Here is a 20421-nt window from a genome sequence, read left to right on the forward strand (position 1 = left end):
TAAAAGTATGCAGTGCTGATCTGCTGACTTCCCTCCCCCGCAGCTGGGGCCTGAGGGCCACTTTGGAGGAGGGCTCCCGGCTCCTGCTGGATTCCCTTGTCTCCCAAGGTCAGAGGCAGCGAGAACCGGGCTCGGGTTTTGGTCTCATCCTGAGGGGATTCCAGTGCCTACGCCCTTGGGGTCCCAGCCTGCTCTCACTGCTGCCCCGTAGGCTTCAAGCTCCAACATCAGACCTGGAGATGGTTACCCAGCTCCCAGCGTTGGTGCAAGCCAATTTTCCTGAATAAATTATCTATCTGTGTATCTATCATTTGTCTAACATCTCACACTCTTCCACTAGTTTCGCTGCAGTGGTTCTGTGGTCGAACCCCCGACTGACACGCATACAGTCAGAAATGCAGAGGAACTTTCCTGTCGCTCAGTCCCCTATTTCACAGCTGGGAGAAGTGAGGCCCAGAAAAGTGAAATGCTTTACGTGAGGCCACCCTTCAAGCCAGAGACCAAGGAAGGGCCAGAACCTGCTCTCCTGACCCCCGCTCCTGTGCCCTTTGCGCAGACGTCTCCAACCACGTTCACGTGGTCACACGGCAGAACATTCTGGGCCCCTCCTGCCTTCCAGCTGCCAGGCCTGGGGGTGGTGTAGGGCCAGTTCCTATGTGGGGCTGCCCTCAAGCTGCCCACAGTCGGGTGGGAGGCAGGGAAGCCTGCAGACAACGCTGACAGGGGGTGACAAGTGCCCCAGGGCGGGCTGATCTTCTCTGAGGACACTCTGGGAAGAGCTCTCCACTATCTTGGCCCAAGAATGAAGCTGCACACTGACAGCTCCTGGCAAGTGCCAGCCCTGAACTGTCCTGGGGGGTGGGGGACACTCCTCTCTGCCTCTCCGTGCTGCCCTCCCCTCCTCTGCGGGGCCTGGCGTCCTCCGGCCCTCCCTGTCCTGTGCTACCTGCTCCCCCCACCCCACCCCCCGCCAGACCCCTGCCTCCTGAGCATCCCTTTGGTGCTAAAGGCTCTGTGTCCTACCAAGTGAGTAGAGTGAGGAGCCAGGGAGGGGTTTCTGGAGCCCCCCACCCTCTCCTCTTCTGCCAGAGGCAGTGCTTAGCAGGAGGCATACTTCAAGGTACTTTCTTCAACAAACCCTTCTGGAGGCTGCCTTGGGCTCGCCAGTGTCCTCCTCCCTGGGGATCCAGAAGCTCACTAAGCCCCAGGCCTGGCCTGCCCCCACCCACTGTGGCCCGCAGAGCCTGGCCTCAAGTGTGAGAAACACCATGACTGGCATTTCTGAATACGGAGGTGCTTCCTGGCCTGAGGACTCCCGGAAACACAGCGACCCCAGGAAGCCGGCCTGGCTGCCCTCACCAAACCTCAGGTCACACCAAAGCACTCTGGAGAACAAACAATGTGCTGGTTCCGTGACTGATGTGGGGAAGGCAGAAGGGGGTGGCCGTGGGGAGGGACAGGACCGAAGTTACTTGTCCCTGTTTACTCCCTGCCGAGCCAGAAACTCTCTGAACTTACTGGAAAGCTCCTGTGACTTTGTTTTCCTGCAACGATACAAAAACAGGTTGGACTTCTCCAGTATTTACTCGAAGACTTAATTGCCTAATTATGAGCTGGGTTGCCTGGCAGGCTTGCAAGGGTAAAGGTGGGGCAAATGCATCCGCTTCTCACCTGGGCCCCTGAGAAGTCCTGGGATGGGGGCTCCTCCACCCAAGACAGGAGCAACCCGGGGGAGGGGGCCGAGTTGAAACCGGCAGAGTCCTGGCTACGGAATAGGACAGAGTTGGCAGAATGCTGTGTGGCCTTGAGCAGCTTGCCTAACCTCTCTGAACCACTGTCTTCATCTGTTAAGTAGAAATAGCAATGCTTCTCTTGCTGAGTATTGGAGGGGTAATAGTGGTTTCCTGGAACCCAGCACGCAAAGGGGCTACTGTCAGTAACAAAGTCCTCATTGTGTCAGGCTGCTGGGGACTCGGATGTTCTGACCCAGCTTCCACCCTCAGTCCCCTTCAGAAACTGATTCTACCCAAGCACGTGTCCCCCCTGCCCACCCAGTGTCCCCTCCCAGCCTCACTGCTCCCAGACACGGATAGCACTACCTCAAGATGGCAGATGCAGATAATGAGTTGGCAGATACGAAGTTGCCACTGACGATGTTAGACACCCTCCTAGCTGCTGGGAGGAGGTTCTGTCCTCCCAGTTCAGCTCTGTCATGTCTTGACTCAGTTTCCCTCTGCTCTGGTCTCCTGAACCCCTGAGGAGCCATGTTCATGCCCTGTGCCCTGATAAGCATCTGGCTGCCTCTTCCGTCCATCTCCAGTGACCATCAAAATTTTGCTGCTTGGATCCCCTGCACCATGGATTTAAAAAAATATATACACCCGAGTTGAAATTCCCAATGGGAAGGGGCAGCTATGCAGACACATCTAGATGTGTTTTTAGATTAACATCAAAATGAAATAAAAAAAAAAATTCTCAAGGAGCTGCTGACCCCAGTGTGAGAAAGCCTGGATTGGGGTCAGCAGAACCTGGGGCAATCCCACCTGACCCTCTTCCTCTAACACTTCCTTTTTCCCACCTCCAGGGCACGCAGGAGGAACAGTGGGTGTTGGCCCAGAGCCCTCAGTGGTGTCCTAGGTAGATTGCAAACAGCAGCAGAAACATTTACTCCTCCCCCTCCAAGCCCTTGCAGTGACTTTGCAGCTCCTTCCTCAAGGGTGGGGGGGGGAGGGGGCGGGGGGGGGGGGGGGGTCAGTTCCCCTGTCCTTGAATCCAGGCTCTCCTGTTGCTTGCTCCAGAGAACAGAGCAGAAGTGAAGGTGATACTGAGCCAGACCCCTAAGGCGGTGGGTTCCCTCTTTAAGTCACCCCTGGTAAGGTAACTCGGAAATCAGAGCTCCCTCCTTTGTGGGGGACAACACCTTGGTACCACTTCTAGTGGAGAGAGGGTGCGGCGTGGGTAGGAAGTAATGCAGAAAGTTTTCAGGTCTCCCATTCAGACCTGGGGAAAAGGGAAACACAGTGGCTCGCTGTTCCTCCTTCTTCATTGGAAAGGAAGCTCTGGCAAGCTGGAAGGTGAGTACTAACCTCTTGGCTGCAGTAAAGCCCAAGACAAGGACAGGGTGCCTTGTCCCCCTGCATTATGGCCATGTGGGGAAGGGAACTGATCCTCCACCCCCGGCTCAGGAGCCCAAGCTTTCCTGGTGGCAGCTGCTATTAAACTGTGTCATTCTGCAGAAGAGGCATGCCAAGCCCAGAGATGCTGTGTCCTTTTCCCAAATCACAGAGCAAGCAAAGGGTAGGCCGAGATGGTCTCCTGGCGTACGTGTTCTCAGCCTCTCCCTGGGAAACGCAGGGCCCTGCTGCTGGCCTTGCCTCCTTGCTCCTTCCCACAAACCCAGCTGACATCAGAGATTCTCTCTTAAAGATGAGCGTTCCTTGAGGGCTCGAGGCCCAGCTGCTTCTTTTCTCCAGTCTTCCTGGTTGTGAGCGCTAAATCTGGCCAGAGGGGGAGCCAGGACAGGGTTGCTGAAGGAGCTTTTCTGACTCCCCATCAGTGGGTGCAAGTTCAAAGTCTGGTGGCACAGCACACACACCTCTCTCCAGCAGTATCTGAAGCATGCTTATAAGTGGTTATTTACGTATGTATATATTCACATTCGTGTGTGTGTGGGTGCGCACGCGCGTGCATACCTATCTTTGTCCACTTGATTGTGAGCTCTGATGACATGGGCTCTGAGGTAGATAGATAGATAGATAGATACTGGGCAGGTGGATGGATAGGTGGGTGAGTGGGTGGATAGATGGATAGATTTGTTCGTAATGGAGTCAGATAATACAGAAGGAAGGCAGAATTCAGGGCAGTGCTTGATCCTAGAAAAACAGAACAGCCGATATGAAGACACAGCAGCAACCAAGCCTCTGGGTTTGAAACTAGAGGGCCCAAATGCAGTCCTAGTCATTCAATTTCTCTAGTCTTTAGTTTCTTCTGTAAAAAGGGAATGGTAACAACGGGGTCTGCCGCTCAGAAACAAATGAGAAGACAAGCCTAAAAGAACGTGCTTCCGAGGTTCACAGGGCAGAGGGGCTCAGGGCCACAAACTCAGGCAGGTACCGGGTCCAGTTCAGGCTCTACCACATATGGACTGCTGGACCCGGGGGAGATCGCTTGACGCCCCCCACCCCCCGCCCCGCCACCACTGCCAAGCCTCAGCTGCAAAGCCAGAAGAGGAAGTTGCTCCTTGGCAGGGGTTTGTGAATATGAAACAAGGTTTTGTGTTGGAAGCAGGTGCTCAGCGATGATCACGTGGTGGCTGCTGTCAATTTCTCTTCTCAGGAGGCCTGGCTCCGCCCCCTCGCAGTTTGGAAGATCAGAGAGACGCAGGTGGAGGCAGGGCCACAGCCAGGCGGGGACTGCTGCACTGCGGGAGGGGGGTGGGGGCGCGGGCTGCAGAGCAGGGCGAAGGGTGACGGCTCCCGCAGCGCATGGGGGGCAAGAAGAGCCGCTTGGAGGTGGTGGGCAGGATTTATAAGGAAAACCCTTTGCTCCTCAGCTGATTCCCAGGGAAGGGGGGAGGGCGTGGGAGGGGAGATGCTGGCAAGGCGAGGATAAGAGAAATATTTTAGAAACAAAATAATGACAGTTCTTGGGGAGATGCCAACATTAGCTTATCTGCGGACATGCTCCCTCAGGAAGGGCCAGGGGCCTGGCCGCTGGAGACAGCTGCCAACACAAACAAGGAGAGGGACCTGGCTTCCTCTGCGGACGAAGCCGGGAATAGGAGCCAGCTCTACATGATGGCAGGGAAAAGACAGGGTCTGGGGACCCCAAAGCAGCCGCGTACAGCCAGGGGCAGCTGGCATCCTGGGTTCTTCTGGTCCAGTTCTGGGTGCTTCTCATTCCTACTGGGGCCTGAGATAATTAATTCACTTCCCTCTGCCACCTCTCCCTCCATCTGTGAGCCCCGCCCCACGCCATCCTCTCCTTGCGTTGGAGGGACTGCCCTGTCCCTTCCCTGAGAAACAAGCCCCCCTCAGCCACTCCACCAAAGCCACCAGGGCTTGAGCAGAGATTGCCCTTCCTCACCCGCTCCTCCCCAGCCGGTCCTCAGCCAGCACACAGCAGTGGTCAATGGGATGCTCTTTTCCTTGGATCTGAATTTAGAGAGCATTTTCTAGCTCTTGGAAGGGATGAAAGGCTGGGAGCAGAGGACCTGCCCATGCTAAGCAAAGGGGTAAGGATGGGGGCTTTTTGTGGTAGAGAAAGGAAAGTACAAGAGGGAGAGGTACTGAAGGAGGGAGGAAGGAGGGGGACAAGGAGGAGAAAGAGAGAAAGTCCAACTCCCCTAAATACCCTCCATAGGACCTCAGACTTAGTCCCCACAAACCCTAACATTAAGTCCTATCCTGGGTGGCTCAGTTGGTTAAGCGTCCGACTTTGGTTCAGGTCATGATCTCACAGTTCGTGAGTTCGAGCCGCGCGTCAGGCTCACTGTGGTCAGCGCACGGCCCGCTTTGGATCCTCTGTCCCCCTCTCTCTCTGCCCCTCTCCCACTCGCACTCTCGCTCTCAAAAATAAATAAATAAATAAATAAATAAATAAATAAATAAATAAATCCTATCCTGGTTTTCAATTTATGGACTTAATTTTTTTGGCCATTTTATTTTATTTTATTTTACTTGATATTCTAATTTATTTCTGATAAGTTTTGATTTAAATTTCAGTTAGCTAACATACCGTGTAAAATTAGTTTCATGCATACCATGTAGTGATCAGCCTTTTGTATTTTAAAATATGATACCTAGAGAAATGGGTGTTACAAAATAACCATACAGCTTAACAAACTATTAGTGACTAAATCGTAGGCCAGTTCGAGAATCGGGATCGCGGGTCCCCGAAGCCCTTCCCACTCACGACCTCCCTTCCCCTCAAAGTTGGCCAGTATGAGAACTTGTGTCTTTTCTTTATAATTTTACACAGCCAACTAAGCTTGTGACCTGAAACACGATAGTTCAATTTTGCCAGCTTTTAAGCTTTATGTAAACGGAATCCTATCTCTGTGTTCTTTTGAGTTCAGCTTCTTTCATTTACTGTAACAGTTTTTGAGAGTAAATCACACTTTGCCTATTATTTGGGTCATTGGTTCTGGGTGCTGTGGATTACTCCACTGCGTGGCCAAACTTCAATGTATGCATCCGTTCTACGGTCATGGACAAGAGGGTTGGTTCCAGCTGGACGCTATTACACAAAACCCTTCCCGTCCTAATTTTCTTTAGGTGTCCACTCAATTTTCTTTAGGTGTCCTAAGATTTTTACCAATGAGCGACCTGAACGTGGGGACGCAGCACCCAACTTGAAAATGGGAAAATCCGGAGAAATTTGAGCCCTTATTAGGGCTGCATCCTGGACCTCTCAGAGAATGCAGGTTCAGAGTCATTTCACTTTCCAGGTCGATAAACGAACAAAGATTTTTTTGAGCGTGTGGAGTCTAAAAGGAAGGGAGGACAGGCCCCAATGCATGCGCGGGAGACCACAAAAAGATACCACCGCAGGCTTGAGGTCGAGGCCAGCTTCCATGAGGAATCAGTCTTGGAGAGGCCGGGAGGAAGGATTCACGTAGCGTAACCTGGACATTATTTAGTTCAACCCTTTGTACAGACGCGACTCCAAATGTCTGAGACTCCTGGCTTCCTTGTCTCCCCAGACCAAGTGGGAACAGGGACCTTCTCCATCGCGGTCCAAAGGAGCGCCTGGATCACGCTTGTCTGGACGTTGAAGCCCGCTGGAGCACTAGGAGAGCCATGGTGAGCCAGCAGGAGGGGACTGTGCAAGGTAGGAGCTCGTCACAGAGCAGCCTCTCCGGGAAGGTGGTGGACAGAACAAACAAGCTGACTTCGTAGAACAACGCTTTCCAACGTGAGCCCTCGTAAACGAGCATTTGGGTTCCAGAGATGGGAATCAGACTGTGTTCCCAGCCTGTAAGGCTGGACTCTGCTGCTGTTGTGTGTGAATGGATGGATGCGGTCTGTATCTCTGTAGGACAACGACCTAGAAAACTTACATTCCAAGGGCAGCATTCCAGCAGGGCCAGAGGAACGAATTCAAGAGATTCCCTGGATTTGGATCCCACCACTGCCACTGGCTTGCTGAATGATCATTCTTTCTCTGGACCTCAGCTCCTCTATCTGTAAAATGGGGGGCCAGACAAGGAGACCTTTAGAAAGGCCACTCATCCCCCAACATCCTACAGTTCTACACATGTCCAGGGGAGGACAGAGCCTCATAAATGAGATGTACCACATTAAAAGACTGTTATAACCAGGGACAGGTGTTATAAACCAGAGCCTTCAAGGGAGATCCACTGGTAGCAAGGGTTTGGTTAGGAGAACCCAAATCGACTCAAGGCTCGCCTCTGTGGCCTGTGCACAGATTGCATTCAAGCATCGCAGAGGCTTTTGCTGCCTTGAGAAGACACACACACACACACACACACACACACACACAGGGGCACCTGGGTGGCTCAGTCCGTTAAGCGTCCGACTTCGGCTCAGGTCACGATCTCACGGTTCGTGGGTTCGAGCCCCGTGTCGGGCTCTGCACTGACAGCTCAGAGCCTGGAGCCTGCTTCGGATTCTGTGTCTCTTCTCTCTGCCCCTCTCCCGTGCACACTCTGTCTCCTTCTCTCTCAAAAATACATAAAAAAAAAAAAAGAAAGAAAAAGAAACCTGTTTAAAAAAAGGAGACACACACACCCATACTGGGTCGCCTGCCTGGCTCAGTCACAAGAGCATGTGACTCTTGATCTCAGGGTTGGGAGTTCAAGCTCCATGGTGGGTGTAGAGATTACTGAAAAAAAAAATTAAATTAAAACCAAACTTAAAGAAGACACACAGAGATATTAGACACCTTGCTTTTTTACTTCGTATATCAAGAACATCTTTGCAGGTGGATATGGATAGCTCGAACTCCGAAGCCACAGAATGAACATAGCATAGGTCATTCACCCAGTCCCCTGAATACACAGGGAATTTCCAGTGTTTTGGGAACAGTCGTGTGATACACACCCTCGTACATACATCACATGCCGCAGTCTTTGACAAACAGCTCAGATTGTGTCACTCTCCTCCTCCAAGACAAAATGCAGACTCCTTTCCCTGAGCTTCAAGGTCTATACCCTCTGGCCCTGCGCCTTCTCTGAGCTCCCCCCGGAACACCCTCCGTGCCCACTAGTGCCTGCTCTGCTGGCCTGATTGCAGGGCCTTGAACTGGCCAAGCCCGATCCTGCCTCGAGGCCGTTGGGCCAGCCGTTTCCTCCCCTAGAACATTCTTCCTTGATCTTCATTGACTTCTTCCTTGCCGCTCAGAGCTCAGGTTCAATGCCCCCTCCTCTGAGAAGCCTTCCTGCTCATCCAAGTTCAAGCAGCCACCCTCATGCTCTCATTATTGTCTTCTGTCAATTCTCTGGAGAGCCTGTTGAGGCTTGACTTGTGTCCGCTAAAAAGATGTATTGAAGTAACTCCTGGTAGCTGTGAATGTGCCCTTATTTGGGAGTCATCTTCGCAGGTGCAGTCAAGTTGAGATGAGGTCATCCTAGGAAAGGATGAACCCTAACCCAATGACTCGTGTCCACATAAAAAGAGGGAGATTTGGGCAAAAAGACACACAGAGAGAAGAGAACGCCATGGGATGCAGACTGCAGTGATGTGCCTATGAGCCAAGGGACACGGGGGTTTGCTGAGAGCCACCAGAAGCCAGGAGAGAAGCAAGGAACAGATTCTCCAAGCTCAGAGCCTCCAGAAGGAACCACGCCTGCCAACACCTTGATTTTGAACTTCTGGCTTCCAGGACTATGGGGGAATATTTGATTCTGTTACTTTAAGCCACTAAGTTTGTGGCCATTTGTTACGGCAGCCCTGGGAAAGGAATACACGGCCCTCGTCCCAACCCAGTACGTGTCTGGCTTCTCTCTTTCTTGGTTTCTTTGTGGTCTGCCTTTCCCATAAGAACGTCAGCCCCATGAGAGCAGGGGCCTGGGCTACACCCCCAGTGTCTGACACATGGGCATTTTTTAATTCAGGGGCAAGGTGTTATTTCTAAAGGGAATGAATTCCTGTACGTGGGCTTGCAACATTTGAATGTCAGTGTATTCTGAGTTTGATGGACCGTCAGATTATGTTCCCCCAAATGTGGTAGCTACAGTCCTCCCCCAGCAGGCCACAGAAATGCCCATCTCCCGTGTTCTATTCAGCCCTAGAGGGTGTTAACCTTTTCCACACTTGCCATCTGGAGGCTGAGCACGGGATCTCCTTGCTGGGCTAACTTTTACTTTCTTGGCTTTTGGGAAAAGTGACTGTCTTTTCATAGATTCAGGTGCTGTTTGCACTTCTCTTATGAATTGCTTTCTTTTCTGTTGGTATGTGTGGTGGGCAGAATAATGGCCCCCCCTAAATTTTCCGTGTCCTAATCCCCACATCTGTGAATATATTAGGTCACATGGCAAAGGGGAATTACGGTTGTGGGTGGAATTAAGTTGTCAGTCAGCTGACCTTGAGAATGGAAAATCACCCCAGATTATCTGGGGGACCCAAGTATAATCACAAGGGTCCTCTGAAATGGAAAAGGGAGGCAGGCGAGAGTCAGAGAGGGGCAGCATGGGAAGGACTCGGCCTGATACTGCTGGCTTTGAAGGTAGAGGAAGGGACCAAAAGCTAAGGCATACAGGCAGCCTCTAGAAGCTGGAAGAGTCTGGGAAATGGATTTTCCCAAGAGCCTCTGGAAGGAATGAAGACCTACCAACACTTTGATTTGAGCCCAGTGAGACTCATTTTGGACTCCTGACCTTCAGAACTAAAGGAGTTGTTTTCAAGCCACCAGTTTGGTGGTAATTTGTTAGAGCAAGCAGCAATATGAAATTAGTACTCTATGTTTGAATTTTCTTATCAATTCTGAGACGTCTGTTGTATGTTAGGGCTATGAACCCTTTAATTTTTTTTTTTTTTTTACATCCATGCTACCCTCGTGTTCTAGGACTGGAATTACTGGTTAATCTGCTACCTCCTTCCTCCCTGAGCCCTCAAGGACAGGATCCATATTTTATCCCAGTGTTTCTAGCAAGCCTGGAAGGTGCACCAAAAATGCAGAATGAATGAAAGAACAGCTGAACTCCAGGAATATCTTTACATTCTATTATCCCTGCATCCCCACATCCCTGTGCCCTAGAAACACCAAGGTTTCAGATAATGGGGAGACCCAAGTATTTGTTTCTTGGTCCTGTCCCTCCCTAAATGATTGGGTCCCTGTGCCTCGCTTCCGAGTGGGGTCCAGGTAGAGAGCAGGACTGGAAGGAGCCTCGGCACGCAGCGAAACGCAGAGGCTGCAGGGCTTTGGGAGGTGGCCACGATTAGAATGAAGAGGCTTCCGGAATCCTCGAGTACTCCAGCACGTCACAGGCTGCAGCCGGACACTCTCCCACGAGGACCAGAATGTGACTCTACTGTGTGGCTTGGCAGAACTGGAGCGTTCTGAAGTCTGGGACACGGCAGAAGTGAGGGAGCATCACTCCCCGGATAAAAGTTGATGACACACTGTCTCGGGGTCTCCAGATCTGTTGGATCACTCACTGGGGCAGGGCGTGAGCAGCCGCACGGAGCGGTCTCTGCAGCAGGGACCTGCAGCCTTGTGCCAACAACCACATGTATGAGCCTGGAAACAAATTCCTTTGCTCCAGCTGAACCTTCATCCGACTGCAATGCCATTACCCAGCCGGTCGCAGCCTTAAGAGACACCCTGAGCCAGAGGCACCCAGCGAAGCCGCTCCTGACTTCCTGACCCTCAGAAACTGTGAAATAATAATGTGCATTGTTCTAAGCCAGCAAGTTTTGTTATGTAGCGACAGTAACAAATGCTGTTGGAAATCCTGGTCCTTCACAGTTTTGAGAGCTACGCTCTAAGGCTAAGGCTCTAGCTTTCCAGCGTTCCCATGGGGAGATCCCAAACAGCTCTGATTCCTGATTCTGTGCGCCTGACCCGCTTCCCCTGGACACCGTGACGCCTTCTCCTTATCCCACGGGTTCTGAAATCGCACAGCCCTTTGCCTTGCTGGGTCCGCAGATGTCTGGCAGGCCGTGTGGCTCTGCAGGTTCCTTCCTTTCATTGCAGGGGAATTCTCTTGAATCCTTCGATTGACAATTTTCTCTATTCTCAATTGCTGAAATTCCTTTGGTTCATATTTTGGGCTTCCGGGGACTAGTCTTTATTTTTTTCTCCACTCTCCTCTCTTCCTCCGTGATCCATTTCTGTGTTTTTCCCATGCTTTCTGGGTGATTTCACAGTTTCATACTCTCCTCTTTTAGTGATGTTTTTTATTTTATTTTTTCTTACGCATTCTCTTTTTTTGTAAGTGTTTTTACTGTGTGCTCCTTTTTGATTTATTTTTATGTTTATTTATTTATTTTGAGAGAGAGAAAGAGATCACTTGTGCATGCACGTGGGTGGGGAAGAGGCAGGGAGAGAGGGAGAGAGGGAGAGAGAGAATCCCAAGCAGGCTCTACACTGTCAGTGCAGAGCCTGATATGGGGCTCGATCTCACTAACTGTGAAGTCATGACCTGAGCTGAAGTCAAGAGTCAGACGCTTAACTGACTGAGCCACCCAGGTGCACCAAGTGCTCCCTTTTCCTTTTCTTTTTTTACTTAAAAATTTTTTTTTAATGTTTATTTATTTTTTTTTGAGAGAGAGACAGAGAGAGAGAGCACACAAGCAGGGGAGAGGCAGAGAGAGGGAGACACAGAATCTGAAGCAGGCTCCAGGCTCTGAGCTATCAGCACAGAGCCTGACGTGGGGCTTGAACTCACGAAACCGTGAGTTCACGACCTCAGCTGAAGTTGGACGCTTAACCGACTAAGCCCCCCAGGCACCCCCCCCCCAAGTGCTCCCTTTTTAGAGCATCTTGTTCTTATATCATGGATGCAAATATCTTCTCTAATCACTGGAAAAGTATCCACACTAGAGCTTTGGGAGAATTTTTGTATTTGTTTCTTTAAAAGTTTTCTTCCCTGGGGCACCTGGGTGGCTCAGTCGGTTAAGCGTCCGACTCCAGCTCAGGTCACGATCTCGCGGTCCACGAGTTCGAGCCCCGCGTCGGGCTCTGTGCTGATGCTGGCTCAGAGCCTGGAGCCTGCTTCCGATTCTGTGTCTCCCTCTCTCTCTGCCCCTCCCCCATTCGTGCTCTGTCTCTCTCTGTCTCAAAAATAAATAAAAAAACATTTTAAAAAAATTAAAAAAAATAATAAAAGTTTTCTTCCCTGTGCACAGACTTTCTCTGTTCTTCCAGGTTGCTCTATTCTATTCTATTCTATTCTATTCTATTCTATTCTATTCTAATTTATCTCTTCCCTTCAGGGTTGAGTGTTCTTCAGATGTCTGGCAATCCTAATTTCCCTGTTGCTATTTGGAAGTAGCCGCTGAAGAACTGACTGGAAGGTCTAAACCTTTGGTGGGTTGGAATTTGTTCCCCGAGCCTCACCTGGGGAGATAGGATCAAAGTCAAGTCCCACCTGTATTTTAAGTTCACCTCCACGCAGGTACTTGTGATGAACACCAGGTGTCATACGTAAGTGATGAATCACTAAATTCTATACCCCAAACTAATATTACACTATATGTTAACTAGTGGGAATTTAAATAAAAACTTGGAAAGAAAAAATAAAAATAAAAATAAATTCACTTCCGTGAATGGGCTCCTGGTGGACAGGTAGAGCGGTGACAGTATAAGGGGACCCGATGGAGGGCAGCAGGACAGGTGAGAGCCTCTCAGGAGGGGCTTCCCAGCTGGCCCCCATCATGTAATCTCTCTTGTCTATGATGAGAAGTTTCGAACTACAGAAAAGTGTAGAGAGCAAAATAGCATACATCCATTTACCATCTAATCAGTAGTAATAATTTGAAAAAAAATTTACTTCCCATTTTATTTATTTATGTATTTATTTATCGCTTTCAAAGGGAGAGAGAGAGAGCGAGAGCGAGAGAAAGCTTGAGCAGGGGAGAGGGGTGGAGGGAGAAGGAGAGAAAATCTTGAGCAAGCTCCGTGCGGAGCCCAACTCGGGACTCGATCCCACAACTGTGAGATCACGACCTGAGCTGAAATCAAGAGGTGGCCACTTAACCGACTGAGCCACCCAGGCGCCCCATTTCCTGTTATCTTTTAAAGACATAAAACACTCCAGGTATAACTGAAGTTCCATGTGTATCCCCTTCCAGTCTCTTTTGTCTTTCTAGGCTTAACGCTTCTACCCCTGGAGGAAACCGGTATTTCAACTTCGGGATGTCCAAGCTATTCCTTCCACTTATTCGTGCATCCACAAATAATAGATAATACTATTCTGTGTCAAAGATTACACACATGAGCCAAAGCTATTTAAAAATTCACTGCAATCCCTATCAAAATATCAGCAGTCTTGGGGCGCCTGGGTGGCTCAGTCGGTTAAGCGTCCGACTTCAGCTCAGGTCACAATCTCGCGGTCCGTGAGTTCGAGCCCCACGTAGGGCTCTGGGCTGATGGCTCAGAGCCTGGAGACTGCTTCTGATTCTGTGCCTCCCTCTCTCTCTGCCCCTCCCCCATTCACGCTCTGTCTCTCTCTCTGTCTCAAAAATAAATAAACTTAAAAAAAAAAATTAAAAAAAAAAATATATCAGCAGTCTTTTTCACAAAAAAACGGAAAAGCTGAGTCTCAGATTCATATCCATATGAATTCCAAGGGACCTCAGACAGTCAAAACACTGTTGAAAAAGAAGGTTAGATGTCTCACACTTCTGGGGTTCGAAACTTGCTACAAAGCTATGGTAACTGAAGCAGTACGGTACTGGTATAAGTACAATTATATCCACCAACAGAATAGAACAGAGATCCCAGACATAAACCCTTCCATACATGGTCAATTGATTTAAAAAAAATTTTTTTAACGTTAATTTATTTTTTGAGAGAGAGAGAGACAGAACACAAGCAGGGCAAGGGCAGAGAAAGAGGGAGACACAGAATCCGAAGCAGGCTCCAGGCTCCGAGCTGTCAGCACAGAGCCCGACGCGGGGCTCAAACCCACGGACCACAAGATCATGACCTGAGCTGAAGTCAGACGCCCAACCGACTGAGCCACCCAGGTGCCCCTTGGTCAACTGATTTTTGACAAGGTTGCCCAGATCATGCGATGGAGAAAAAAGTCCTTTCAACAACTGGTGCTAGAAAACTGGATATCTTCATGTAAAAGAAATCAGACCCTTAACTAACATCAGGCTCAAAAATTAACTAAATATAGATCAAAGCCTACATTTAAGAGCTAAAACTTTTTTTTTTAACGTTTATTTATTTTTGAGACAGAGAGAGACACAGCATGAACGGGGGAGGGGCAGAGGGAGAGGGAGACACAGAATCGGAAGCAAGCTCCAGGCTCTGAGCCATCAGCCCAGAGCCCGACGCGGGGCTCCAACTCGTGGACCGCGAGATCGTGACCTGAGCTGAAGTCGGACGCTTAACCGACTGAGCCACCCAGGCGCCCCCAAGAGCTAAAACTTTAAGTCGTCTAAGAAAACAGAGGGGGCAACAATTTCATAGACTGGCAACAATTTCATAGATTTGACATCAAAAATGCAGACAACAAAAGAAAAACACAGATGAATTGGACTTCATCAAAATTTAGTCTAAGTTTTTAAACTTGCTGTCATAAAGGTTTTTGTAATAAACCTTTTCTTATCTTTTAATATCTGTAGGATCTTTTTCCTTGCTGATATTGACAACTTTTGTTATCTCTCTTTTTATCTTGGTGTTTATCATATTCATTACCTTCGAAAAAAATCTCTACTTGTTTTTAAGTTTATTTATTTATTTATATATAGACAGAGAATAGGAGCCGACGAGAGGGAGAGTGAGGGAGAGACAGAATCCCAAGGAGGCTCCTTGACACCAGTGCAGAACCTGACATGGGGCTTGAACTCACGAACTGTGAGATCATGACCTGAGCCAAAATCAAGAGTCAGTGGCCTAAGTGACTGAGACTCCCAGGAGCCCCAGATTCATTACCTTTTTAATAACCCAGCTTTTTGTTTTGCTAACCTTCTCTTTTGTACATCTGCTTTATGTATTTTTAAGTAATCTCTGCCCTCACTGTGGGGCTCAAACTCACAACCCCAAGATCAAGAGTCCTGTGGTCCACCGACAGAGCCACCCAGGCACGCCATATCTGCTTTATTTTTAAATTGACTTTGGTTTGTATTTTGATTTTCCCTTCTGTCTTCTTTCTTTGGATTTAAAGTTACTGTTCTTTTTCTAACTTGAGATGGAAATTTAGTTAAGTAGTTTTAAACTATTTTCTCTTATCATACATGCATTTAAATCTTAAAATTTCTTGGGGGGGCCTCAGTGGCTTAGTCAGTTAAGCGTCTGACTCTTGATTTCAGCTCAGGTCATGATCTCACGGTTCGTGGGTTCCAGCCCCGTGTCAGGCTCCACACCACCACGGAGACTGCTTGGAATTCTCTCTCTCCCTCTCTCTACTCCTCCCTCATTCTCTCTCTCTCTCTCTCTCTCTCTCTCTCTCTCTCTCTCTCTCTCTCTCTCAAAATAAATAAATAAACAAAATAAAATAAAATGAAACCTAAAATTTCTTTCTAATCACTGCATTGGCTTTTATCTCAGTGTTTGTATGCAAAATTTTGATTTTCATTCAGTTCAAAATATTTTGACCCTCGGGTTATTTAAAAGTTCTGCTTAACATGCAAACATTTGAGGTCTAACAATCTTTCTTTTGTTCATTTCCAGTTTCATTCCACTTTGGTTGGAGATCATACCCAGCATGAGTTCATCTTTTGAAATTTGTTATAACTTGCTTTACGGTTCAATACACGTTCTATTTTGGTACAAATGCACTTGGAGAGAAGAACATGTATTCTCCAGCTGTTGGGTGTAGCGTTCTATAGCTGTCTATTAAAGTCAAGGTGATTAACTCTGTCATTCATATTTTCTATATACTTATTGATTTTTTTATCTGCTTTTTCTATCAGTTGCTGAAAGAGATTCGTTAAAACCTCCACCATGGTTACAAATTTGCCCACTTGTCTCTTTTGTTCTGTCAACTTTCTGCTTCATGCAGCCCTGTTATTAGGTGAGTACAAATTTATGATTGTTACGTCTTCCTGTTGAATTAGTCCTTTTATCATTATGAAACATCGCTCTTTACCACCATTCCTACTTCTGACTCTAAAGTCTACTTTGTCTGATATTAATCGAGCCACACCTTTCATTTGGTAAGTGCTTGCATGACATAATTTTTACCATCAGTTTACTGAGTGGAGCTTCGATCTACAATCTTGTTTCTTTTTAAAAATTTACGACACCGCTCCTTTAAACCTTCATTTCTCCTTTTGTGCATGTTTATTGTATTTTGCCTCTTCTGTTAAACTTTTAGTTTTATTTCTATTAATTTTTAGCGGTTAACTCAGAGGCATCATCGACTTTTGGAGTCTACCTTATAAATTGGAAGCTTTCCCATTTCACAAATAATAGAGGAAACCTACACTCGTGTGTACCCACCCTACCTTTTGTAATACTGTTGTTAAATGTTCTACTTTTAGGGGGACATGGGTGGCTCAGTCGGTTAAACGTCTGACGCTTGATCTCATCTCAAGTCTTGATCTCAGGGTTGTGAGTTCAAGCCCTGCATCGGGCTGAGTGTGAAACCTACTTAAAAAAAAAAAAAAAGTTTCACCTCTACATACGCTATAAATCCCACAAGCCATAGTTATTCTTGTGGCTTCAAACAGTCAACCCTCTTATATCGTGGCACATATTTGCTTCTTGGAATTCTCTGTTCCACTCTGCAGTTCTGTGTCCACTCGGAATTGTCATCCTTGTATTTCTTGTAGCAGGAGTCTGCTGGTGGTGAGTCCTCTGACTTCATTAGCGTGAAAATGTCTTTGCCTTCATTTTTAAAATTAAATTAAATTAACTTTAGAGAGTGCACAAGCAAGGGAAAGGGGCAGAGGGAGAGACAGAGAGAGAGAGAGAGAGAGAGATGGACAGAGAGGAGAAAGAAGAGAGAGAGAGAGAGAGGAGAGAGGAGAGAGAGAGAGAGAAGGACAGAGAGAAGCTTAAGCAGGCTCCACACTCAATGCGGAGCCTGACACAGGGCTCAATCCTACAACCCTGGGATCACAACCCGCGCCGAAATCAAGAGCGGAATGCTCAACTGACTGAGTCACCCAGGCGCCTCGCCTTCATCTTTTAATTGTTACCTTTGAAAGCTTTGAAACTGTCACACAGTTATGGAAAAGTACAATGTCCAATACAGAGAAATGTTTGTTCCTGACCCATTTGAGAGTATTTTGCCAACCCAGTACCCCTGAATACTGTAGCATATGTTTCCTATAGTGTTTTCTGGCATAACCACAGTACGGACTTCAAAATCAGGCAGTTATTAATGATGCGTTCCCATCCTATCCAAGCCTCCCAGTTAAGATTTGTCAATTGTCCCGATAACTCCTTTAGAAAAGGAATCATGCGTTATATCAGAAATTTCAGTTGTCATGGGTTATCATGCCTTCTTAGTCTCCTTCAGTCTGGACCAGCGTCTCAACCTTTCCTCACCTTGATGCATTTATGGATTACAGGCTAGCCATTTTACAGAATGCTCCCCCCCCCGCCCCCGCCCCACCGCCATGTGTATTTGTCTGATAGTCTGATTTGCAAGCATTATAGTCAGATTCTTCACGTTTGGCAGGCACGTCACAGAAATGGTGCTAAATTCTCATTGCATCCCATCAGGTGCTGTATATCAATTTGGGCCATCGCTGATGATGCATACTTTGGTTGTTTGATTATGGTGGGGTCTGACAGCTTTCCAAACACTGCATGTTATTCTTTTCTCCTTTGTAACTAACAAGCATTTCGTGGGCAAGGACCTTAAAACTATACAAACAGTCCTGGTCCCCATTGTGCTTTACTATTTAACTATTTATATACACTTGTGGCTCCTTATTTTATTCAAAGGATTATAATCCAATTTACTATTTATTTTGATTTTCAGATGTCCCCCATTCAATCGGTGGAAGCCACTTCAAGACAGCTTCTGTATCCTTCTGACATGTCCCCATTATTCTTTGAGTGCTTCTGTGCATTTTGGCCCAGGATGCTCCAGACTCGCCTTGTACTTTCCCTGCCCAGTCCTGGAATCAGCCATTCTTTGGGGATCCCTGCCTTCTTTCTTTGAAACCGTTGTTTAGAAAACAAAATCTAGGTCTTGCTAATGAGGTGTATCCACTCCTGGCTCTGTGTGAACACAGCTTGAGAATATGTATGCATATGTATACATACATATAGTATCTATTATACATCTGTTATATATGCATATATTATTATAATGTATTAATATATGTGTATATATAGGTGAATCCACTCAGATGTATTCTTTTCCAAATAAATATCACAGGGTTCATTCCAGTTTTCTCCTTTTCTATATTTATAACTCCCTCTCTCACTAAACCCAAACCTCCTCCCCCCTCCTCACCCTGCTCAGGATCTGACATCCCACATCTGGCGTCCCTCCCATGGGAATGCCCTTCTCATCCTGTCTGGGCTCTGACATCCTGCTCTGGGCCACCATGGCTTCCTCCACTCTCCACACCGTGCTCACAAACGCATCCATGCCACACCTTGCTCTGCCCCACTTGATGGCTTTAAATTGCTCACACATGGAAGAGAAGAAAAGGGAAAGGAAAGAGGACCATGAATTGCCTTTATTTTTGAAAAAAAAATTCACAGGATATAGAACTTTTTTTTGTACAGTTAAAAATGCCTTTCCATTGTCGTCTAGATTTCATAGTTGCGATCAACATGTCAGCCATAACTCATTGTTGCTCCTTGGAATATGATGTGTTTTCATTTTTCTTGGCTGCTTTTAACATTTTCTCATTGTCTTTGGTTTGCACCTCTGTGTAGTTTTCTTTATTTTTCTTTAACTTGGGATTCACTGAGTTTTGTGCATCTATGAGTTGATGTCTTTCTCTGATTCTGACAACTCTTGCCCTTTATCTCTTCGAATATGCTTTTCTTATTCTCTCTCCCTCCCTTTTTCTGAGAATCCAATTAGATGCATGATCGATATTATGACACTGTCCCAATATGTGTCTTATACTCTGATCTATTATCTTCATTATTTTCTGTCTGTACTTCAGTTTGAGTACATCTATACACATGTCTTTGAGCTCACTAATCCTGTCATCTGCAGCTAAATCCATTCAATGAATCCTTAATTTCAAATACTAAGGTTTTTTAGTTCTTGAATGCCTATTTGAATTTTTATAGATTCCAATTCTCTGCATCAGTCCTGCATCATTCAAATGCCCATCTTTTTTTTCTAAATATTCTCTTTATATTCTATTTATCATAGTTATTTTTAAATTCTTGTCTCATAACTCCAAGAGAAAAATTATCCTAGTTGTGATGGTGGAATGAATACCTCCAACCAAAATTTGGTTCAAATGTCAAGACTGATGACATAAAGCACATACCAAGAAGATATGAGATTTATTATACACATATGAGGATTTCTAGAGACAGCCTGGAAACTTCCCAAGCAGGTCTAAAAATGGCTTAAGAGAGCAGAAAAAGGAGACTGGCTGGGAAATCATTGGAGAGTGGGACTAGGGATAAGTGTTCCCATGCATGGACCAAGTCTTGCATGGTTTGAACTTCGTGCTGAGACGAATGGATGGGGCACTTAGGCTTTCTTATGAGCTGGCCCAAGTCTAAAGTAAGGAAAGAGGGAGGGTGGGGCTTAAAAGCTGTCAGCATTCAGGGACACCTGGGTGGCTCAGTGGTTAAGCATTCCATCTCTTGATTTTAGCTCGGATCATGATCTCAGTATTCATGAGAGGAGCCCCATGTCGGGCTCTGTACTGGCAGTGCAGAGCCTGCTTGGGATTCTCTCTCTCTCTGCCTCTCCCCTGCTCATGCTCTCTCTCTCTCTCTCTCTCTCTCTCTCTCTCAAAATAAATATATAAACTTTTTTTTAAAAATCTGTCAGCATTCAAAAGTTAAAAAAGGAGTCAGACTCTTTACTGTGCTATAGACCTAATGTTTGTGCCCCCCACACCAATTACATGCTGAAGCCTTAACCCTCGTTGTCATGGTATTTGGAAGCGGGGTCTTTGGGAGGTGATTCGGTTCAGATGAAGTCCTGAGGATGTAGCCCTCATGATGGGATTAATAAGCTTATAAAGAAGAAGAAATACCAGAGCTCCCTCTCTCCACCATGTGAGGACACAGCAAGAAGGTGGCCATGTGCAAGCTAAAGAGACTTTCAACTAGGAACTGAATCGCCAGTGCCTTGATCTTGGATGTCCCAGCCTCCGGAAGCATGAGAAATAAATGTCTGTT

General features: G+C 47.3%; 1 long non-coding RNA gene across 1 annotated transcript; it reads left to right on the top strand.

Moving 5' to 3' along the window:
• The first annotated feature begins 2798 nt into the window (after positions 1–2798).
• LOC109278775 (uncharacterized) lies at positions 2799–20026 on the top strand. The gene is made up of 4 exons (XR_002085832.2): positions 2799–3074; positions 6704–6831; positions 16050–16150; positions 18071–20026. It is a non-coding gene; the product is annotated as an uncharacterized LOC109278775 (long non-coding RNA).
• Positions 20027–20421: the final 395 nt, after the last annotated feature.

Source organism: Panthera pardus, unplaced genomic scaffold, assembly GCF_024362965.1.
Source record: "Panthera pardus isolate Hobbes unplaced genomic scaffold, ASM2436296v1 HiC_scaffold_10, whole genome shotgun sequence".
Taxonomy (NCBI): domain Eukaryota; kingdom Metazoa; phylum Chordata; class Mammalia; order Carnivora; family Felidae; genus Panthera; species Panthera pardus.